Below are 20,597 nucleotides of genomic sequence, written 5' to 3'. Positions count from 1 at the left end.
TTGGACGAATAGTTCCCGGTGGGGGTGGATGAAGAGGACCCTGTGGTGTTGCCTCTAGATGAACAGTGAGCATTGCTGGGGGGTTTGGATGAACAGTTCCCGGTGTAGGTCGATGAACAGGACCACGTGGTGTTGCCTCTGGATGAACAGGACCCCGATCGATCGAGCCGGTTGGGGCTGGATGAACAGGACCCCGTGGAGGGCTGGATGAACAGGACCACCCCGTGGAGGGTAGGATGAACAGTAGACGATGGAGGGCTGGATGAACAGTAGCCCGTGGAGGGGTGGTAGAACAGGAGCCCGTGAAGAGTGCTGGTTGAACAGTAGCTGGTGGAGTAGCGCGCGGTGGAGGCTGGATGAACAGGAGCCCATGGATGAACAGTCGCAGGTGGAGGCTGGAGGAGGCCGACGGTAGCCCGTGGAGGCAGGAGGGGGTCGATGGTGGAGATGAACAGTATCCCGTGCAGTCTTGTTTTTCGGTACGCCACACCCCTCCCGATGAACAAGACCCCCCTTTCGACCGTAGCGCTCCAACACAAGTTCGTTTCCTCCGTTTTGCGGTACGCCACACCCCTCCCGATCAACAGGACTCCCGTTTCGACCGTAGCGCTCCAACACAAGTTCGTTTCCTCCGTTTTGCGGTATGCCAGACCCCTCCTGATGAACAAGATCCTGTTTCGAACATGGCCGGTCGAACACAAGGCCATTTCCTCCGTTCTGTGGTATGCCAGGCCTCGTTTCCATCAACTGTTCCGTCCAAGCCGGTTGGCTCCCACACATTCCGTTGCCTCCCGATGAACATGACGCATTCCGTTGCCTCCCGATGAACACGACGACGACGCAGTTTCTCCGTTCCGACCCAGCCATGCACACGAGCCCTGGCCGTACGTACGCACGAGTAGGCGTTCAAGACCTTGCTAGTATGTACGTACGTGGCCGTATTTACTTTCTTGCACCCTGGCCGCTGTATGTATGTGTTCATGCTACGTGCGCACCTCTACTATGACACATGCGTGCCTCTTCATCGACTAGTATGTACGTACACGTTCGCGACCATAATGACAACGCTACGTACGCTTTGACAAGGTGGGTCCCGACTGTCAGGCACTTCCTTGCGTGCAAAGATGTAGCTGGTGGGCCCCAGCAGTCAGGCGGGCGAATCATTTTTTTTCCTGGACGCACTTCCATGTGTGTAAAGATGTAGCTGGTGGGTCCCAGCAGTCAGGGGGAAACGTTTTTCTGTGAAATACGGTGACCCATCCGGTGGGTCCCCGCTGTCAGGTGGAGGAATAATTATTTTGCGCGTAATAAGGAGGCACTTCCTTACTGCGGCCGTGGACCCAACTGTCAGCCTCTCCAGTACAGTACTCTTCCGATGGTAGTCGTTCCTTGACCAGGTTGACCACGCCACGCCGAGAGCACCAGGGCGGTGGACGACGGCGAGGCCTAGGAAGGGGACGACGCGGAGGCGGGGAAGATGCGGCAGTGGAAGCTCGCACGGAGAGGAGTACGAGGGTTAACTGGTTCGACTGCGATGTGACGCTACCATCGCCGCAGGGCCTGGCCAGCGGTGGGAATAGTAACGGGCGGTGAGGCCTCCTGATGTCTACTACACAATCTTCTTCTTGTAGACGTTGTTGGGCCTCCAAGTGCAGAGTTTTGTAGGACAGTAGCAAATTTCCCTCAAGTGGATGACCTAAGGTTTATCAATCCGTAGGAGGCGTGGGATGAAGATGGTCTCTCTCAAGCAACCCTGCAACCAAATAACAAAGAGTATCTTGTGTCCCCAACACACCCAATACAATGGTAAATTGCATAGGTGCACTAGTTCGGCAAAGAGATGGTGAAACAAGTGGTATATGGATAGTAGATAAAGGTATTTGTAATCTGAAATAATAAAAACAGCAAGGTAGGAAGTGATAAAAGTTAGCGTAAACGGTATTGCAATGTGTGGAAATAAGGCCTAGGGTTCATACTTTCGCTAGTGTAAGTTCCCTCAACAATACTAACATAATTGGATCATAAAACTATCCCTCAACATGCAACAAAGAGTCACTCCAAAGTCACTAATAGCGGAGAACGAACGAAGACATTATGGTAGGGTACGAAACCACCTCAAAGTTATTCTTTCCAATCAATCTGTTGGGCTATTCCTATAAGTGTCACAAACAGCCCTAGAGTTCGTACTAGAATAACACCTTAAGATACAAATCAACCAAAACCCTAATGTCACCTAGATACTCCAATGTCACCTCAAGTATCCGTGGGTATGATTATATGATATGCATCACACAATCTCAGATTCATCTATTCAACCAACACAAAGGACCTCAAAGAGTGCCCCAAAGTTTCTACCGGAGAATCACGACGAAAACATGTGCCAACCCCTATGCATAGGTTCATGGGCGGAACCCGCAAGTTGATCACCAAAACATACATCAAGTGAATCACGTGATATCCCATTGTCACCACAGATATCCACGGCAAGACATACATCAAGTGTTCTCAAATCTTTAAAGACTCAATCCGAGAACATAACTTCAAATGGGAAACTCAATTCATTACAAGAGAGTAGAGGGGGGAGAAAACATCATAGGATCCAACTATAATAGCAAAGATCGCGATACATCAAGATCGTATCACCTCAAGAACATGAGAGAGAGAGAGAGAGATCAAACACATAGCTACGGGTACATACCCTCAGCCCCGAGGGAGAACTACTCCCTCCTCGTCATGGAGAGCACTGGGATGATGAAGATGGCCACTGGAGAAGGATTGCCCCCTCAGGCAGGGTGCCGGAACGGGTCCAGATTGGTTTTCGGTGGCTACGGAGGATTCTGGCGGCGGAACTCCTGATCCATACTCCATTGTGGAAGTTTTAGGATACGTGGGTATATATGGGTGCAGGGAGTACATCAGGGGAGCCACGAGGGCCCCATGAGGCAGGGGGCGCGCCCCCCATACTCGTGGCTTCCTCGTTCTTTCCTTGACGTGGGGTCCTAGTCCATTGGGTGGCTTTTGTTCCAAAAATAACTTCTCTAGTTGATTTCTTTCCGTTTCGACTCCGTCTGATATTCCATTTCTTCGAAACACTGAATAGGCATAAAACAACAAATCTGGGTTGGGCCTCCGGTTAATAGGTTAGTCCCAAAAACAATATAAAAGTGGATAATAAAGCCCAATATTGCCCAAAACAGTAGATAATATAGCATGGAGCAATAAAAAATTATAGATACGTTGGAGACGTATCAGCATCCACAAGCTTAATTCCTGCTCGTCCTCGAGTAGGTAATGATAAAAACAGAATTTTTGATGCGGAGTGCAACTTGGCATAATTTCAATGTAATTATTCTTAATTGTGGTATGAATATTCAGATCCATAAGATTCAATACAAAAATTTAATATTGACATAAAAATAATAATACTTCAAGCATACTAACTAAGCAATTATGTCTCTTCAAAATAACATGGCCAAAGAAAGTTATCCCTACAAAATCATATAGTCTGGCTATGCTCCATCTTCACCACACAACATATTTAAATCATGCACAACCCCGATGACAAGCCAAGCAATTGTTTCATACTTTTGATGTTCTCAAACTTTTTCAATCTTCACGCAACACATGAGCGTGAGCCATGAATATAGCACTATAGGTGGAATAGAATGGTGGTTGTGGAGAAGACAAAAAGGGAGAAGATAGTCTCAAATCAACTAGGAGTATCAACGGGCTATGGAGATGCCCATCAATAGATATCAATGTGAGTGAGTAGGGATTGCCATGCAACGGATGCACTAGAGCTATAAGTATATGAAAGCTCAAAAAGAAACTAAGTGGGTGTGCATCCAACTTGCTTGCTCATGAAGACCTAGGGCAATTTGAGGAAGCCCATCATTGGAATATACAAGCCAAGTTCTATAATGAAAGATTCCCACTAGTATATGAAAGTGATAACTTGAGAGACTCTCTACTATGAAGATCATGGTGCTACTTTGAAGCACAAGTGTGGTAAAAGGATAGTAACATTGTCCCTTCTCTCTTTTTCTCTCATTTTTTTATTTTTTTATTTGGGCATTTTCTCTTTTTTTGTGGCCTCTTTTCTTTCTCTTTTTTGGGCTTCTTTGGCCTCTTTTATTTATTTTTCGTCCAGAGTCTCATCCCGACTTGTGGGGGAATCATAGTCTCCATCATCGTTTCCTCACTGGGACAATGTTCTAATAATGATGGTCATCACACTTTTATTTTTCTTACAACTCAACAATTACAACTCGATACTTAGAACAAAATATGACTCTATATGAATGCCTCCGATGGTGTACTGGGATATGCAATTTGACAATGATGGAGTGTGTCATAATAAACAGAACAGTGGAAAGTTGCATGGCAATATATATCGGAATGGCTATGGAAATGCCATAATAGGTAGGTATGGTGGCTGTTTTGAGGAAGGTATATGGTATGTGTATGATACCGGCGAAAGGTGCGCGGTATTAGAGAGGCTAGCAATGGTGGAAGGGTGAGAGTGCGTATAATCCATGGACTCAACATTAGTCATAAATAACTCACATACTTATTGCAAAAATCTATTAGTTATTGGAGCAAAGTATTACGCGCAAGCTCCTAGGGGGATAGATTGGTAGGAAAAGACCATCGCTCGTCCCCGACCGCACTCATAAGGAAGGCAATCAATAAATAAATCATGCTCCGATTTCATCACATAACGGTTCACCATACGTGCATGCTATGGGAATCACAAACTTCAGCACAAGTATTTCTCAAATTCACAACTACTGAACTATCATGACTCTAATATTACCATCCTCATATCTCAAAACAATCATCAAGTATCAAACTTCTCTTAGTATTCAACACACTCATAAGAGAATTTTATTATTCTTGAATTCCTAGCATATTATGATTTTAAGCAAATTACCATGCTATTAAGACTCTCAAAATAATCTAAGTTAAGCATGAGAGTTCATCTACTTCTTCAAAATAAAACTACCACCATGCTCTAAAATATATAAGTGAAGCACTAGAGCAAATGACAAACTACTCCGAAAGATATAAGTGAAGATTAATGAGTAGTCGAATAATTATGCAACTATGTGAAGACTCTGTAACATATAATAATTTCAGATCTTGGTAATCTATTCAAACAGCAAGCAAAGCAAAATAAAATGACATCTAAGAATGGAAAACATCATGTGAAGAAGCAAAAACTTAGGATCAACCAATACTAACCGATAATTGTTGAAGAAGAAAGGTGGGATGCCAATCGGGGCATCCCCAAGCTTAGATGCTTGAGAATTCTTGAAATATTATCTTGGGATGCCTTGGAAATCCCCAAGCTTGATCTTTTGTTTCTCCTTAATTCCTCTCATATCACGGTCTCCCTAAATCTCAAAAGCTTCATCCACACAAAACTCAACAAGGACTCGTGAGATAAGTTAGTATAAACCATTGCAAAAACCTTATCATACTATACTGTAGAAAATCACTAAAATTATTATTCAACATTGCATACTAAATGCCTCTGCATATTTAATAGTCTTATCCTCAAATAGAATCATTAAAGAAGCAAACATATGCAAACAATGCAAACATAACAGCAATGGTAAATTATCAGAGCCTCTGCCTAAACAGGATAGTCTGTAAAGAATGCAGCAACATCCATACTTCCCTAGCTCAAAAAATTATGAAAGAAAATTCCCACTGTAGTAAATTATCAGAGCTTTATATGCAAAAGGTTTCAACATTTTATCACATTCTGACTTTTCTAGGGAATTATTGCAACAATGGTAAACTTTCTATTTCAAACAGCAACATGTGGACTTCTAAAATAGGCATAGTAAAGACTATCAATGCCACTTTTATTTGAATAAAAGATGAAAAACATTTTTCTAAATAACAGCAAGCAAATCCTAACAAAATAAATTGACGCTCCAAGCAAAACACATATCATGCGGCGAATAAAAATATAGCTCCAAGTAAAGTTACCGATGAACGAAGACGAAAGAGGGGATGCCTTCCGGGGCATCCCCAAGCTTAGGCTCTTGGTTGTCCTTGAATATTACCTTGGGGTGCCTTGGGAATCCCCAAGCTTAGGCTCTTACCACTCCTTGTTCCATAGTCCATCGAATCCTTACCCAAAACTTGAAAACTTCACAACACAAAACTTAACAGAAAACTCATAAGCTCCATTAGTATAAGAAAATAAATCACCACTTCAAGGTACAGTAATGAACTAATTATTTATTTATATTGGTGTTAAACATACTGTATTCCAACTTCTCTATGGTTTATAAACTATTTTACTAGCCATAGATTCATCAAAATTAGTAAACAACACATGAAAACAGAATCTGTCAAAAACAGAACAGTCTGTAGTAATCTGGATCAAACATATACTTCTGGAACTCATAAAATTATAAAATAAATTGCTGGACCTGAGGAATTTATCTATTAATCATCTGAAAAAAGAATTAACTAAATAGAACTCTCCAAATAAAAGTGGCAGCAATTCTCGTGAGCGCTAAAGTTTCTGTTTTTTACAGCATGATCGCAAAGACTATCCCCAAGTCTTCCCAACGGTTCTATTTGGCACAAACACTAATTAAAAGCATAAAACCACATATAAACAGAGGATAGATGAATTATTTATTACTAAACAGGAGAAAAAAACAAGGAACTAAAATAAAATTGGGTTGCCTCCCAACAAGCGCTATCGTTTAATGCCCCTAGCTAGGCATGATGATTTCAATGATGCTCACATAAGGGATAAGAATTGTAACATAAAGAGAGCATCATAAAGAATATGACTAGAAAATTTAAGTCTAACATACTTCCTATGCATAGGTATTTTGTGAGAAAACAACTTGTGGGAACAAGAATCAACTTGCATAGGAAGGTAAAACAAGCATAACTTCAAAACTTTAAGCACATAGAGAGGAAACTTGATATTATTGCAATTCCTACAAGCATATATTCCTCCCTCATAATAATTTTCAGTAGCATCATGAATGAATTCAACAACATAACCAGCACCTAAAGCATTCTTTTCATGATCTACAAGCATGCAAAATTTACTACTCTCCACATAAGCAAAATTCTTATCATGAATAATAGTGGGAGCAAACTCAACAAAATAACTATCATGTGATTGAAAATTAAGATCAAGATGAAAAGTTTCATGGTTATCATTATTCTCTAAAGCATATGTGTCATCACAATAATCATCATAGATAGGAGGCATGCTTTCATCATAATAATTTTGCTCATCAAAGCTTGGGGGACAAAAAATATCATCTTCATCAAACATAGCTTCCCCAAGCTTGTCACTTTGCATATCATTAGTATCATGGATATTCAAGGAATTCATACTAAAAACATTGCAATCATGCTCATCATTCAAATATTTAGTGCCAAACATTTTATAGATTTCTTCTTCTAGCACTTGAGCGCAATTATCCTTTCCATCATACTCACGAAAGATATTAAAAAGGTGAAGCGTATGAGACAAACTCAATTCCATTTTTTATAGTTTTCTTTTATAAACTAAACTAGTGATAAAACAAGAAACTAAAAGACTCGATTGCAAGATCTAAAGATATACCTTCAAGCGCTAACATCCCCGGCAACGGCGCCAGAAAAGAGCTTGATGTCTACTACACAACCTTCTTCTTGTAGACGTTGTTGGGCCTCCAAGTGCAGAGGTTTGTAGGACAGTAGCAAATTTCCCTCAAGTGGATGGCCTAAGGTTTATCAATTCGTAGGAGGCGTAGGATGAAGATGGTCTCTCTCAAGCAACCCCGCAACCAAATAACAAAGAGTCTCTTGTGTCCCCATCACACCCAATACAATGGTAAATTCTATAGGTGCACTAGTTCGGCGAAGAGATGGTGAAACAAGTGGTATATGGATAGTAGATAAAGGTATTTGTAATCTGAAATAATAAAAACAGCAAGGTAGCAAGTGATAAAAGTGAGCATAAACGGTATTGCAATGTGTGGAAATAAGGCCTAGGGTTCATACTTTCGCTAGTGTAAGTTCCCTCAACAATACTGACATAATTGGATCATAAAACTATCCCTCAACATGCAACAAAGAGTCACTCCAAAGTCACTAATAGCGGAGAACGAACGAAGACATTATGGTAGGGTACGAAACCACCTCAATGTTATTCTTTCCAATCACTCCGTTGGGCTATTCCTATAAGTGTCGCAAACAGCCCTAGAGTTCGTACTAGAATAACACCTTAAGATACAAATCAACCAAAACCCTAATGTCACCTAGATACTCCAATGTCACCTCAAGTATCTGTGGGTATGATTATACGATATGCATCACACAATCTCAGATTCATCTATTCAACCAACACAAAGGACCTCAAAGGGTGCCCCAAAGATTCGACCGGAGTATCACGATGAAAACATGTGCCAACCCCTATGTATAGTTTCATGGGTGGAACCCGCAAGTTGATCACCAAAACATACATCAAGTGAATCATGTGATATCCCATTGTCACCACACATATCCACGGCAAGACATACATCAAGTGTTCTCAAATCTTTAAAGACTCAATCCGATAAGATAACTTCAAATGGGAAACTCAATTCATTACAAGAGTGTAGAGGGGGGAGAGATAATAGCAAAGTTCGTGATACATCCAGATCGTATCACCTCAAGAACACGAGAGAGAGAGAGAGAGCAAACACATAGCTACGGGTACATACCCTCAGCCCCGAGGGAGAACTACTCCCTCCTCGTCATGGAGAGCACCGGGATAATGAAGATGGCCACCGGAGAAGGATTGCCCCCTCCGGCAGGGTGCCGGAACGGGTCTAGATTGGTTTTCGGTGGCTACGGAGGCTTCTGGCGGCGGAACTCCCGATCTATTCTCCGTTGTGGAAGTTTTAGGATACGTGGGTATATATGGGTGCAGGGAGTACATCAGGGGAGCCACGAGGGCCCCACGAGGCAGGGGGCACGCCCTAGGGGGGTGGGCGCACCCCCACCCTTGTGGCTTCCTCGTCCCTTCCTTGACGTGGGGTCCAAGTCCATCGGGTGGCTTTCGTTCCAAAAATAACTTCTCTAGTTGATTTCGTTCCATTTTGACTCCGTCTGATATTCCTTTTCTTCGAAACATTGAAATAGGCATAAAACAGCAAATCTGGGCTAGGCCTCCGGTTAATAGGTTAGTCCGAAAAATAATATAAAAGTGGATAATAAAGCCCAATATTGCCCAAAACAGTAGATAATATAGCATGGAGCAATCAAAAATTATAGATACGTTGGAGACGTATCACCTCCCTGGCAGCACAGCCGGCCATGGGAGGCAGGAGCATGCGGCACGCCCGGCACTGCTTTGGGCGGCTAGAGCAAGAAGACTAGAGGTTGAAGAAGCACTATGGCCGTTGGATGGACATCGTACGGTCACTGGAGCTAGAATCGTTCATATTGACTAAGTTGACAAAGCACTCCGTCCCCGTCAACTTAGTAGGCCCTGCTGTCAAGTGGAGGAATAATTATTTTCCGCGTAATAAGGAGGCACTTCCTTGCGGCTGCCGTGGACCCAGCTGTCAGCCTCTCCACATACAGTACTCTTCTGATGGAAGTCGTTCCATGACCATGTTGAGCACGCCGCGCCGACAGCACCAGGGCGGTGGATGACGGCGAGGCCTAGGAAGGGGACGACGCTGAGCCGGGGAAGATGCGGCAGTGGATGCCCACGTAGAGGAGTATGAGGGTTCACTAGTTAGCTGCGGTGTGAGGTTGCCGTCGCCGTAGAATAACAAGGGGTGTGGGTGAGTAGAGGGATGGCCTGACCAGCGGTGGGAGTAGTAGGGGGCGGTGAGGCCTCTGCTGCATCGCAGCCGGCCATGGGAGGCAGGAGCACGAGGCACGTCCGGTGCTGGTTTGGGCGGCTGGAGCAAGAAGACCAGAGGTTGAAGAAGCACTACGGCCGTTGGATGGACATTGTACGGTCACTGGAGCTAGAATCGTGCATATTGACTAAGTTGACAAAGCCCTCCGTCCCCATCAACTTAGTAGGCCCACAAGTTAGCCTGCCACTATACTGGGTCCCAGCTAGCAGGGGGAGTATTAATTTTTTTGTGCGTAATAAGGACACACTTCCTTGCTGCGAAGATATAGCTGGTGGGTCCGAGCTATCAGCGGCGGTAATGTTTTTTCCACGAAATACAGAGGCCCTTTCGGTGGGTCCCAAATGTCAGGTGGAGGAATCATTATTTTGCGCGTAATAAGGAGGCATTTCCTTGCGTGCGACCGTGGACCCACCTGTTAGCCTCTCCACATATAGTCCACTTCATATGCATGTCGGTTGTTGACCACGTTGACCAAGCCGCGCCGAGAGCACCAGGGCGGTGGACGACGGAGAGGCCTAGGAAGGCAACAACACGGAGGCGGGGAAGACTCGGCAGTTGTTTCCCATGCGGAGGGGAGTATGACTGTACGAGGGTTTACTGGTTCGTCTGTCGTCACCGGATAATAACAGCAGGTGTGGGTGAGTAGAGGGATGGCTAGGCCAGCGATGGGAGTGCGGTGGGGCGGTGAGGCCTGCGCGGTAGCTCAGCCGGCCGCGGGGAGGAGGGAGCAGGCAGTCCCACCGGCGCTTATTTGAGCGGCTGGAGCAGGAAGAGCAGAGATTGAAGAAGCATGACGGCCATTGGATGGACATCCAACAGTCACTGCTTGTGCGTCAACCTTTTTTAGGAAAGCCTCAAATCTGTGGAAAACAACATACAACCCATCTGCCATTATTTCTAATAATTTACAGCCCATTTGCTAATTCTTAAGTTTTTTTTGGAGCCTATATTCTTTTTGTTAGCATTACAATCCATATTGTGGCCACGGTTAAAAAATTATACGTAATTTTGAATATTTCGGTGCGGTCCGAACTATTTTCAATCCCGAAATTTTGAGTCACATTCCAACTGATTTTAAAAATAAATGTATATCAATATAAAATCCAACAAATTGTCCACGCATTAAAATTAATGCAATTTAAAATCTTGAAATGAAAACAAAGAAATTTGAAACTAATTGCCGGTTTGATGTGTTTTAAAAATGCACAACCCATTTCTCATTACTGATAGGCCATTTTCTCGTCCAGCCGAATGAAGCTCTCCTCGTCTTGAAAGATTTGCAGCCCAACAGGCCTGACAAAGCGACTTACTTGGCAAATCACAAAAAACTAGGCTAGCCATTTTCAGAAAGAAAAAAAACTACAGGGCTGGTCTGTGGTAAACATAAAAGAGAAGGCTGTCTAGACAGGCCAGAGTGCCCCGCATAGCCCAGTTGACACCCTACTCCCGTCTCAAAAACAAATTAGATAAATTCCACTCCAACTATGGCGATTCATAAAAATCCCACTGCAATTTCCAAACTTTGAAAAATGCCACTTCAATTTTTGCAAACTTTGCAAAACGCCACTGCAATTTGCAAACTTGGAAAAACGCCACTCCAGACTTCGAAAAATGCCACTGGAAATGGCATTTTTCAAAGTTTGGAGATTGTAGTGGCATTTCTCAGAAACACCAGATTTGTAGTGGCATTTATCAAATTAACCCAAAACAAAAATAACTGGGTGAGCTCCTGGGTCCCTGGTGTCAGCCGCTCATTCTGCAATTCTCTCGTTTATTGACTACGTTGACAATGGCATGGGACCCAGATGTCAGAAAACCATTAGGAGGATCCATTTTTTATTGGCTTGAAATAAGGAGGCACTTGCTTGCGTACTGCGATGACCTTGGCGGGTCCCTGCTGTCATCCTCTCCACGTACAATCATCTCCTGATTGTGTATGGGTCAACTTGGTAGGCCCACAAGTCATCCTCTAAACCCGTGGAGGACAAATACAACCCATTTTAAAAAATAATAGCCCATTCCATATGTTCAAACGGAAAGTTCAACATTCAGAGCAAAGTAACAGGTCTGATCCACATATAGAGTACTGAACTTCCATGTTGACAACCATCATAGCCAAGTTAACTATCTACTCCCACTAATACTCTAGTAGCGTACAATTACTAACTTACTGTTAGCTAACTAGACGATGCCGGCTGCCATCTGCGGTACACGCTAAACGCCGGCACCGGCGTCCTCCACCTCGCCTCGGACTTGCCAGAGGTGCGATAGGGCGCATTGCTCGCGCGCATTAGCCCTTTCCATGCCAGCGTGGTCCACCAAAGCTTCGGCTTCTAAGCGGGAAACCCACTTGACGAGATGGTAGTAAAAATTGGCGTCGCGAACGCGTGCGTGCCCGACAGCCTCCAGGGCTATTTGCCGGGCGCCGGCCTCCACGTAGTCGGCCCAGTTGCGGGCGCTATGCTCGCGACTCAGAGCGTCGGTGCGCTGCTGCTCCATGTCCCGTTGGCAGCGCAAATCGGCAATACGCTGCTCCTCCGCCAAGAGGTCGTGCTCCAACAACTCCTGCTCCTCCGCCAGGCGATCATGCTCCAACAAGTCCTCGATCTCCACATTGCCATCTAAAGACCGATAGAATGCCTCCTCCCTCTGTCTGCCTTCCTGTGAAAAACCGAACACTAGTTCCGCCGATGACCGCCTCCGGCCTCGCCTATCGCGGACGGGCGAGGGCATGGCGGACGTGGCGAGAGCGAGGATAAGTGGCGAGCGGCGTCGGGCTGGTGAGGGCTTATGAGGATAGGGCGAGTTGGGTCACGGTGCCACCATAGAAGGCCGGGAAACAATACTTATAGGCGGAAGATAGCGCAACGGTCATTGGAATTCAATGCACAATTAAGCAGGCATGGCTTAGCGTGCCAGCTTGCCATGGAAAACTAGAGAAACTGAAATTCTGACTGTGCCGTCCCGTCCCATGCGTGCTGGGTCGCACGCCGGCATGACGGTCAAACGAGTGCACTTGAATCATCTCCCTCCTTATCAGTAACAATTACATGGATTTAAAAGGCCCGCAACAATTAAAGTGCATCTTTTTTCGCATCAATTAGCTGCCTTAATTACCGCCGGCTGCATGCAGGCACTCAAAATCGGTCGCAGCCAGTACGCGGAGCAGCATGCAAGGAGTCGTAGCCGAGGGCATTAGTTGATGAACTTTAGCTGGGAGATAAGGCATTTGCGAAGTTTTTCGCTGCCAGTTTCTTCAGATTCGCATGGCATTTTATTCAAAGAAGTTTGTCATTTTATTCAGAGGTGGGCTTTTTTATTCAAAAAACTGCCACTTTGGATCTTGCGTCGCAACTAAAACTGCCAGGAGTGCATTAGTAGGCTAGCTAGTGATCGATCAGTAAGTTGTAAAGACCGAGCGAACAGATATAAGGAACTATTAATGCATCTCAATGAATCACAGATCATATACAAATATGTAGCTCCAAAAGCAAAGATCAGCCACAACTAAAACCAACTAGTACGATTCCCATACATAATATCAAAATGTTAATGCATCTCAATATTCACAAATCATATACAAATATGTAGCTCCAAAAGCAATGATCTAGAAAAAACATATGTTCTTCCTCCTAAGAGGGATGCTTCTCTTGGCCAACATTCAGTACAGACTGAAAGACAATTTTTTTTGTGAAGTCTACAATTCCTCTTGCAAACGTAAGTGGTGTTATAACGGAAGAAAGAATAGAAGGTCGATTGTGAGAACAATAGAATCGAGAAGAAAATGACAACTTCTGCCACAATTGAGCTTGGAAGGCACCTTCCAAGAAGGTTATAACGGAGTTTTTGGAGAACCAACAACGAACAAATAAGCTTGTAGTGGGCTTATGGAAAAAATTTCTCAAAATTGAGGTGAAATTCTACCACTACGGAAACAATAGATTGGATTGATATCAACCAGGAGGCGAGAAACTTATTTCATGGGGAGGATAAATGAAGAACTTGGGTCATGTATAAGCACCATCAATAGCAACAATCCTTAGGGAAATCTTTATGTGAAATATAACCCAAGATAAATCCAATGAAGAGATTGATGGGTTGCAAAGGATCTCATGAACGAATTGAAAATGACGGGTTTTAAAATATGTTATTCTGGACAACTTGTGAATCATGAAACACGAAGGGAAATTGTCATGAGTGACATAATACCACCTCAAAAGATAAGATAGAAAGAATTGCACGTCAGAATGCAAGATGAAGAATGCTTGAACTCCTCACATAAAAACATGTGATGAGCACCTTGTTTACTTTTGAGTAAAGCTTGGCGGATCATAATTTTGAGAGAACGCACTACTAGGAAAAGGCCTACTAATGGCGCACCTAATTTGTCCATTAATGGCACATTAGTGGTGCGCCATTAGTGCCATGCCATTAGTATATTTTACTAATGGCGCACCACAGGTGCGCCCTTAGTATCTGGTATACTAATGGCGCACCTCAGATGCGCCATTAGTATATACAATAGTGCGCCATTAGTATGCCTCCCAGGGGGCCATGTATACCCAGGTGCTTTGGCATACTAATGGCGCACAACAACAAGATGCGCCATTAGTAACTTCGGCATACTAATGGCGCACTGTTTAATGATGCGCCATTAGTATCCTTTGGCATACTAATGGCGCACTGTGATGTGATGCACCATTTTTTAATTTTCTGTTTTTTGCACAGGTTACAAAATGTATAATTGGACAAAATATAGACAACACACATCAACAACAGATTCATCGAATACAATAGAAGATTAGTCTCCGAATACAATTAATTATATTAGTCTCCGAATACAATTCATCATATTAGTCCCCGAATTGAAAAGACCGAAGAAAGATAGAACATTATATTACAAGTCTCGAGACCGCGAGTAGCGAGTTTGTCTTCACATTACAAGTTGATATCGATCATCTAAACTACCATCACATAGAAGAGAGCTGCGGTCATCACGATGAGCATCATCACGATGAAACTCGTCTTCATCCGATTCCTCCAGCGCTCCCTCCCCTCTCCCACTAGATAGCGGGCGTATCTAGATTCGGCCTCGGCCCTAGTGGTGTACCCTTTGTAACTGTTACCGCTGAATCGGTGAACCTGTCTCCGACACTCCTCCCAGTCGTCGTAGACTCCGGGAACCTTACCCTTGTACACGACATACGACGGCATCGCTATGCAGTAGCCAAACGAAACGTTAGTACCAATTCACAGACAATACATAAGCAATATATAAGTATGCAACAGAAGATCGGAAGAGAAAAGCAAGACATTAATAGCATCGATTACATCTAAGTTGAACGACTCTCGAAACCGAAGAGACATACTACAAGTTCATTAAAGTTTAATTACAACATGAGCCAATCGATGTTTCAGAACTAGACACAACATCACTGCTTTCGACTCGACTCAAGGGACCGGAGCATGGATGAAGCCGCCGTCTATCGTGGGAGTCATGAAATAACGGTCGTTGTCAGCCTGCATTTGTAGCATTGTGTCGATGTCACTGTTGGACGGTTGATTTCTGAGGTAGAACTGCCCCGAGGTACGAAGGACATCTTGATGGATGATTTCCGCAAACTCCGACTGGATGTGAAAGAATTCTTGTCTGATGTCCGCGTCCTGGATTGCCGACACGCTCGCGGCCCAATCTTTGAGTTTACTCGGTAGCAGAAGTTGATGATGGTCCCGTATGATCGCCCGCATGTGATGGATGGCGTAGTAGGCACCCTTCTGACGGCCAGGCGGCTGCTTGACGCAGCAGAACCTCGTATTGTGGGAGAACACGTGCTTGCCGTACTTACGAATAGGCCTGGTGAAGGTGCCTCCAGATTTGACGTAGTCGGGGAGAACATCATCAAGAACCTTCTTGACATTTGTGTAGTCTACATTCGACTGACGGTCCGGGTCGAAATACGTGGCCATGGAATATTTGGGGCTTAGGAGGATGAGCGTGCAATGTGTGTCACTGCAGAAAACACGGAATGTTAAAAGAAAAACGACCGAAATCTAAGAATTCATATGTTACGGGGCGGTTGAGGGGAGGACTTACTCGGGAGAGTAAGGCACGACAAAGTTATCCTTATCTTGGTTTGCCAGAATGACGTCTTCGAGGTAAGAAGTTGTGACTTGCCGGTCCCCAGCGCTGCCCAAGATCTTGGCACGCATGTAGAAGGGGTCGACTATCACGATGTCCGGGGTCTTGTCGCGAATGATCCGCATCTCCATACTCAACGAAAATAGCCGAACGAAGGTGTAGTGCAGCGGATGAAGGTTCAACATAGCGTGGATGTCATCAAACCACAGGAGGATCGTACCCCCAATGGAGTTATCCACAAAGCCCTTGCCCTCTGACACCTTGGCCGTGAAAACCGGGTATGCCACATCCTTCTCTCCGAGACGCCGCTTCTCCAAAGAAAGAACACTGTCATGCAGACTCCGCATAGCACCGGTTGCAGCATCGAGCATATTTCTCGGTACCATCGGCCTACCCGCCACATGCACCCTCCTCGAGATATCCTCAGGTGAAGGTGGCCCGTCCTGAGCATGGATCGTACTCGGTGCCGGCTGGCCCGCACCCTTGTTAGTCTTTCTTTTGCGTGCCTTCTTCTTCTCCTGTAATGGGACCAAGTTCTTCTCACAGACTGCCTTCTTCAGTGTGTAGGGGCTGATAATATTTTGCACCTCGCCTATCTGAGGCTCGGTGAAGTCGGCAGCTGGAGGCGTCTCCTGAGAGCTGAACGGCAGACGACACCTATTGCAAATTGGCTTCTCCGCGGTACCAGCTAGATCGCGCACGCCTTTTGTTGGGTTGGGTTCTCGAGAAGGAGGCCCCATGAAGTCGCCACCGTACCCATGATCGGCAAAGTACTGATCGACATTGGCAAATGTATCGTCGTCGTCGTCGTTCTGATCCTGTGCCATATGCATGTTTAGATCCAGTGGCATAGGGATGTCCGGCACCATTGCGGCGGTCTTGCCATGGGGCCGACTTGGCGCCGGCATGACTGGCGGTGTTGTCTTTGGGGTGGTGTCCCCCGCCTCCAAACGAATCTGTCTCTTCGGCCAAAGCAGGGGCCAGCTCAGGCAGGCGCTGAGGGTTATCACGTCATCATCGTCGGCCCCAACGGGTCAAATCGGAGGTAACAACTCGTCGCAGCCTGGCAGCACTCGAACCAGTTGAACCCTAAACAAGTTGGGTGGCATCTGGGTACCGTGGAACAAGGGGTTGCCCGGTTGAACGATTTTTCCCTTGGCGACATCGACCAACTCGTTGTTCACGAAGTGCAGGAGAGTGCACGGAACATCGGCGGCGCCCTGCGAAAACATGTAGGGCGTCAGGGATGCCCAGTCAAAGGCAAGGAGATGAAGTCCTCGGCCGAGAGAGGCTTAATTAGTTACCGTGATGATGGCGTCGAGCTCGGCTAATATCGAGGCACCGCCAACAGCGGGCGTGCAGTTGACGGAGGGGCCGCTTGCTGCAGAGGTGCCGGCCAGCGTACACCCGGGTGCATTAAGCTCCCGTGCCGGCGTCGGAGACACCAATGCCGCCTCCGCCGGAGACACCAATGGCCCCGCCATCGCGTTCTGCGAGTTGCTGGCCGTGAAGCTAGGAATCGGGGGCGGCCCCTATTGGCCGCCCGCAATCCACGCACTAATCCCCTGGATCAAGGTAGGCACAATGGCGGTGATCGTCGCTTCGAGTTGTTGTTGCACTTGCTCTTGGACAATCTCCGGAATCCGTGCCACCTGTGCCCTGAGTTCTTGAACCTCGCGCACCTGGCTTTCCGAGCTGGTCTTTTTCTCCTTTCGCCCACCAGTGTTATAGTATGACGACCATTTTGTCGACAAGCCTTTGCCGGCCACACGACCAGCTGACGTCGGCTTACTGACCTTATCCTTGTGCTTCATTACATTCAACGCCCTATTTAGAGTGGTGTCCCAAGGGTTGCTCTTAGTCGACCCCGCGCTACTGCTTTCAGTCGCCTGCGGAAGGAATGTGAACCATTTAGAAATTTGGCTTCATTAATTAGAATGCAACCATATGGAGATAATTACGCGGGGGTGTATTCCTTACCAGAACAAGCTCAAGCGCCCTGGTCTTCAGATCCGTGGTAAGCTCCTTTGTTTTCGGGTCCTTCTTGTACCGGGCCCTGACAAAGTTCCTGGTCTGCTTGTCACCGTATTTATCGAAGAGGGGCGGTAGGCCTTGCTCGGCACGGTCCGCCTCCTCCTTGTCCCATATAGGCTCCGCCACTCTGTAACCGCCGGGACCGAGTGTGTGTTGCCCTAAGTTCAGCTCCCGCATTTCTTTCCCCCACTTACTTGATTCGGAGTTTGCGGTGCTCGAGCAATTGATCTTGAAGTCGTTGTAGTCATCTTCGGTGATCGAAGGATTTTTCTCGTTGATCTTCTCATAACTCTCACCCTTCTCGATCATTCTATTCACATTTCTTTTCCAAGTAGACAGGGCCTTGCTCATCTTCGTGAGGGCAGCATTGTTCACTTTATTCCCTTTGAGGCTTGTGTTTTCAAATTCAGCGGGGAACTTGTATCGTTCGTGCAGCTTCGTGAAGAGGAGGTTGCGCAAATTCCCTCGGTCAGGATGCCTCAGGTTCTCGGTGTTGATCGAGACGGTGCTCCGGAGAATGCACCCGAGATGAAGAGAGTACCCCTTGACTATTCGTTCGGGCGCCGTTGGATTCCCGTCGGAGTCCACTTCAGTAACTTCCTCCTTGAGGGTGCGGAGCACGGTCGGGCGCCGGTCCTTCCGTTGCTCTTCGGTTGGCTGCCATCTGTGCGTGCGCCGCCATCATCAGTGGTGGCTTCCTCGGCGGCACCATCAGTGGTGGCATCAGTGGGGTCATCCTCGGCGGTACCATCAGTGGTCTCAGGATCGGTGAGGAAGGCGGCGTCCTCATACAAGTGAGGTTGTTCCTCCATCTCCTGGGACAGCTCCCAGAATGCCTTGCCACCTGAACCCCCGGCCTCATCGTTGTTGGCCATGTTTCTCTCTAAATAGGAACAAAGTTTGGTCAAAAAGTTGGTTATTGTCAAGGAACAAGATCATGGTCTCATCATTTAGGGTTTGTCGACACTGAGGCATCCTAAAAGCTAAGCTTTTATCACTGAGGGTTTTTCGACGCCGAGGCACCCTAAAAGCCTAAGCTTTCATCATTTTGTTTTTTATCGACACCGAGGCACCCTAAAAGCCATGCATTAGTCACAAGTACGCCGGGGCACTTGATCCTACTTAATTAACTACTAAGATACCCCGGCCCATGCATTAGTCACAAGTACCCCATATGTCCTATTTTTAGCAAAGTCATGCTAAAATTCACGGAAAATTTCAGCATGACCTTTGCTGAAAATAGGACATATGGAGTACCCGAATTTGCCGGAACGGAAGTTAATCGACATTCCGGCAAACTCAAGGGCCTCTCGGGGTACCTGCAAAATCATTATCCAATGAAGGAATTGTGCCGCACACTGCTGCCAAAATCATTATCGACATGCTGAACTTGTATTTCACTCTGCATAGCTGAACAGTCTAACAACCAGAAATATATAACAAGAACTGCACTACAACCAGAAAATTTAATCATGGAGATTACACTGAAAATATGGGCTAAATTACACTGTAATTCTAGGGTATATTACACTGACAAATACAATCAAAATATGGGATAAATTGCACTATAATTCTGGGGTATATTACACTGAGAATTCATCAAAAGTTGCTGAGCTTACACTAAAATACATCTGCACTGCAGGGCTTGTACACACAAATTCAGTGAGATGATCTAACACTGACAAAATAAAGGAAACACCTACTGAACCAATACACGGCTAAAAACACATGGGGATTACACTTAAAAACATCCAGTGAAAGGCACTAGAAAACCATATAGACACAGGAATAAAGCAGAGCTGACTCATTAAATCTGATACACTGAGAAAACCATATAGAAAACTAGTGAAGCCAATCAAGAACCTAGAGATATAGCTAGCAAACTGAGAAGCACATGTAGAGCAAAAGCGAAAAGGTTACATGTTCACTGCGAAATAATAGATGCTTGAGTTCCAGTGCCCATATATGAAAATTCTTGAGCAGCAAAGGGCATCATCATCAAAGTGAAACTCTTAAGCCCTACATAATTATGCAGCCTTTATCACACATGAAATTACTGGATTTAGATCTATTGTAGTAAATATAAGTACTTGGATGCTCAGATTTAAAGTAAAGTGCACGAGCAGGCAATGCAAACACACAATCAATTGGTGAAAACCATCGACAACCTTGGGACAAATACGGTGCATCAAACCTAGATAATCAGTGGACCAATTCTAAGTATGTATCAAGAACTATAGCTAGGAAGTTAGCAATAGTTGAACTTGGGGATATACTAATCATGAACAATCTCTCCTGGTCGGTCCAACTCAGAAATCATACCATTGTCTAAAACTGCTTAATAGATTCAGATCATCTAATTGTGAATCATGTGATTTGGGGTTTCAATTTCAGATCATCTTTTACTTATCAACAAGATTGCAACAGTTGCAGACACCTCACACTAACAGTTTCAGACTTGAATAGATTCAGATAACTAAGAAGAACATATCCGGAGGAGGGAGGGAGGATGGGGGTGCATTACCCTAATGTGCTAA

The sequence above is a fragment of the Triticum aestivum genome, chromosome 2A (genome assembly GCF_018294505.1).
Source record: "Triticum aestivum cultivar Chinese Spring chromosome 2A, IWGSC CS RefSeq v2.1, whole genome shotgun sequence".
Lineage (NCBI taxonomy): Eukaryota > Viridiplantae > Streptophyta > Magnoliopsida > Poales > Poaceae > Triticum > Triticum aestivum.
The sequence above is the reverse complement of the archived record's forward strand: the minus strand, read 5'-3'. Positions refer to the sequence as shown.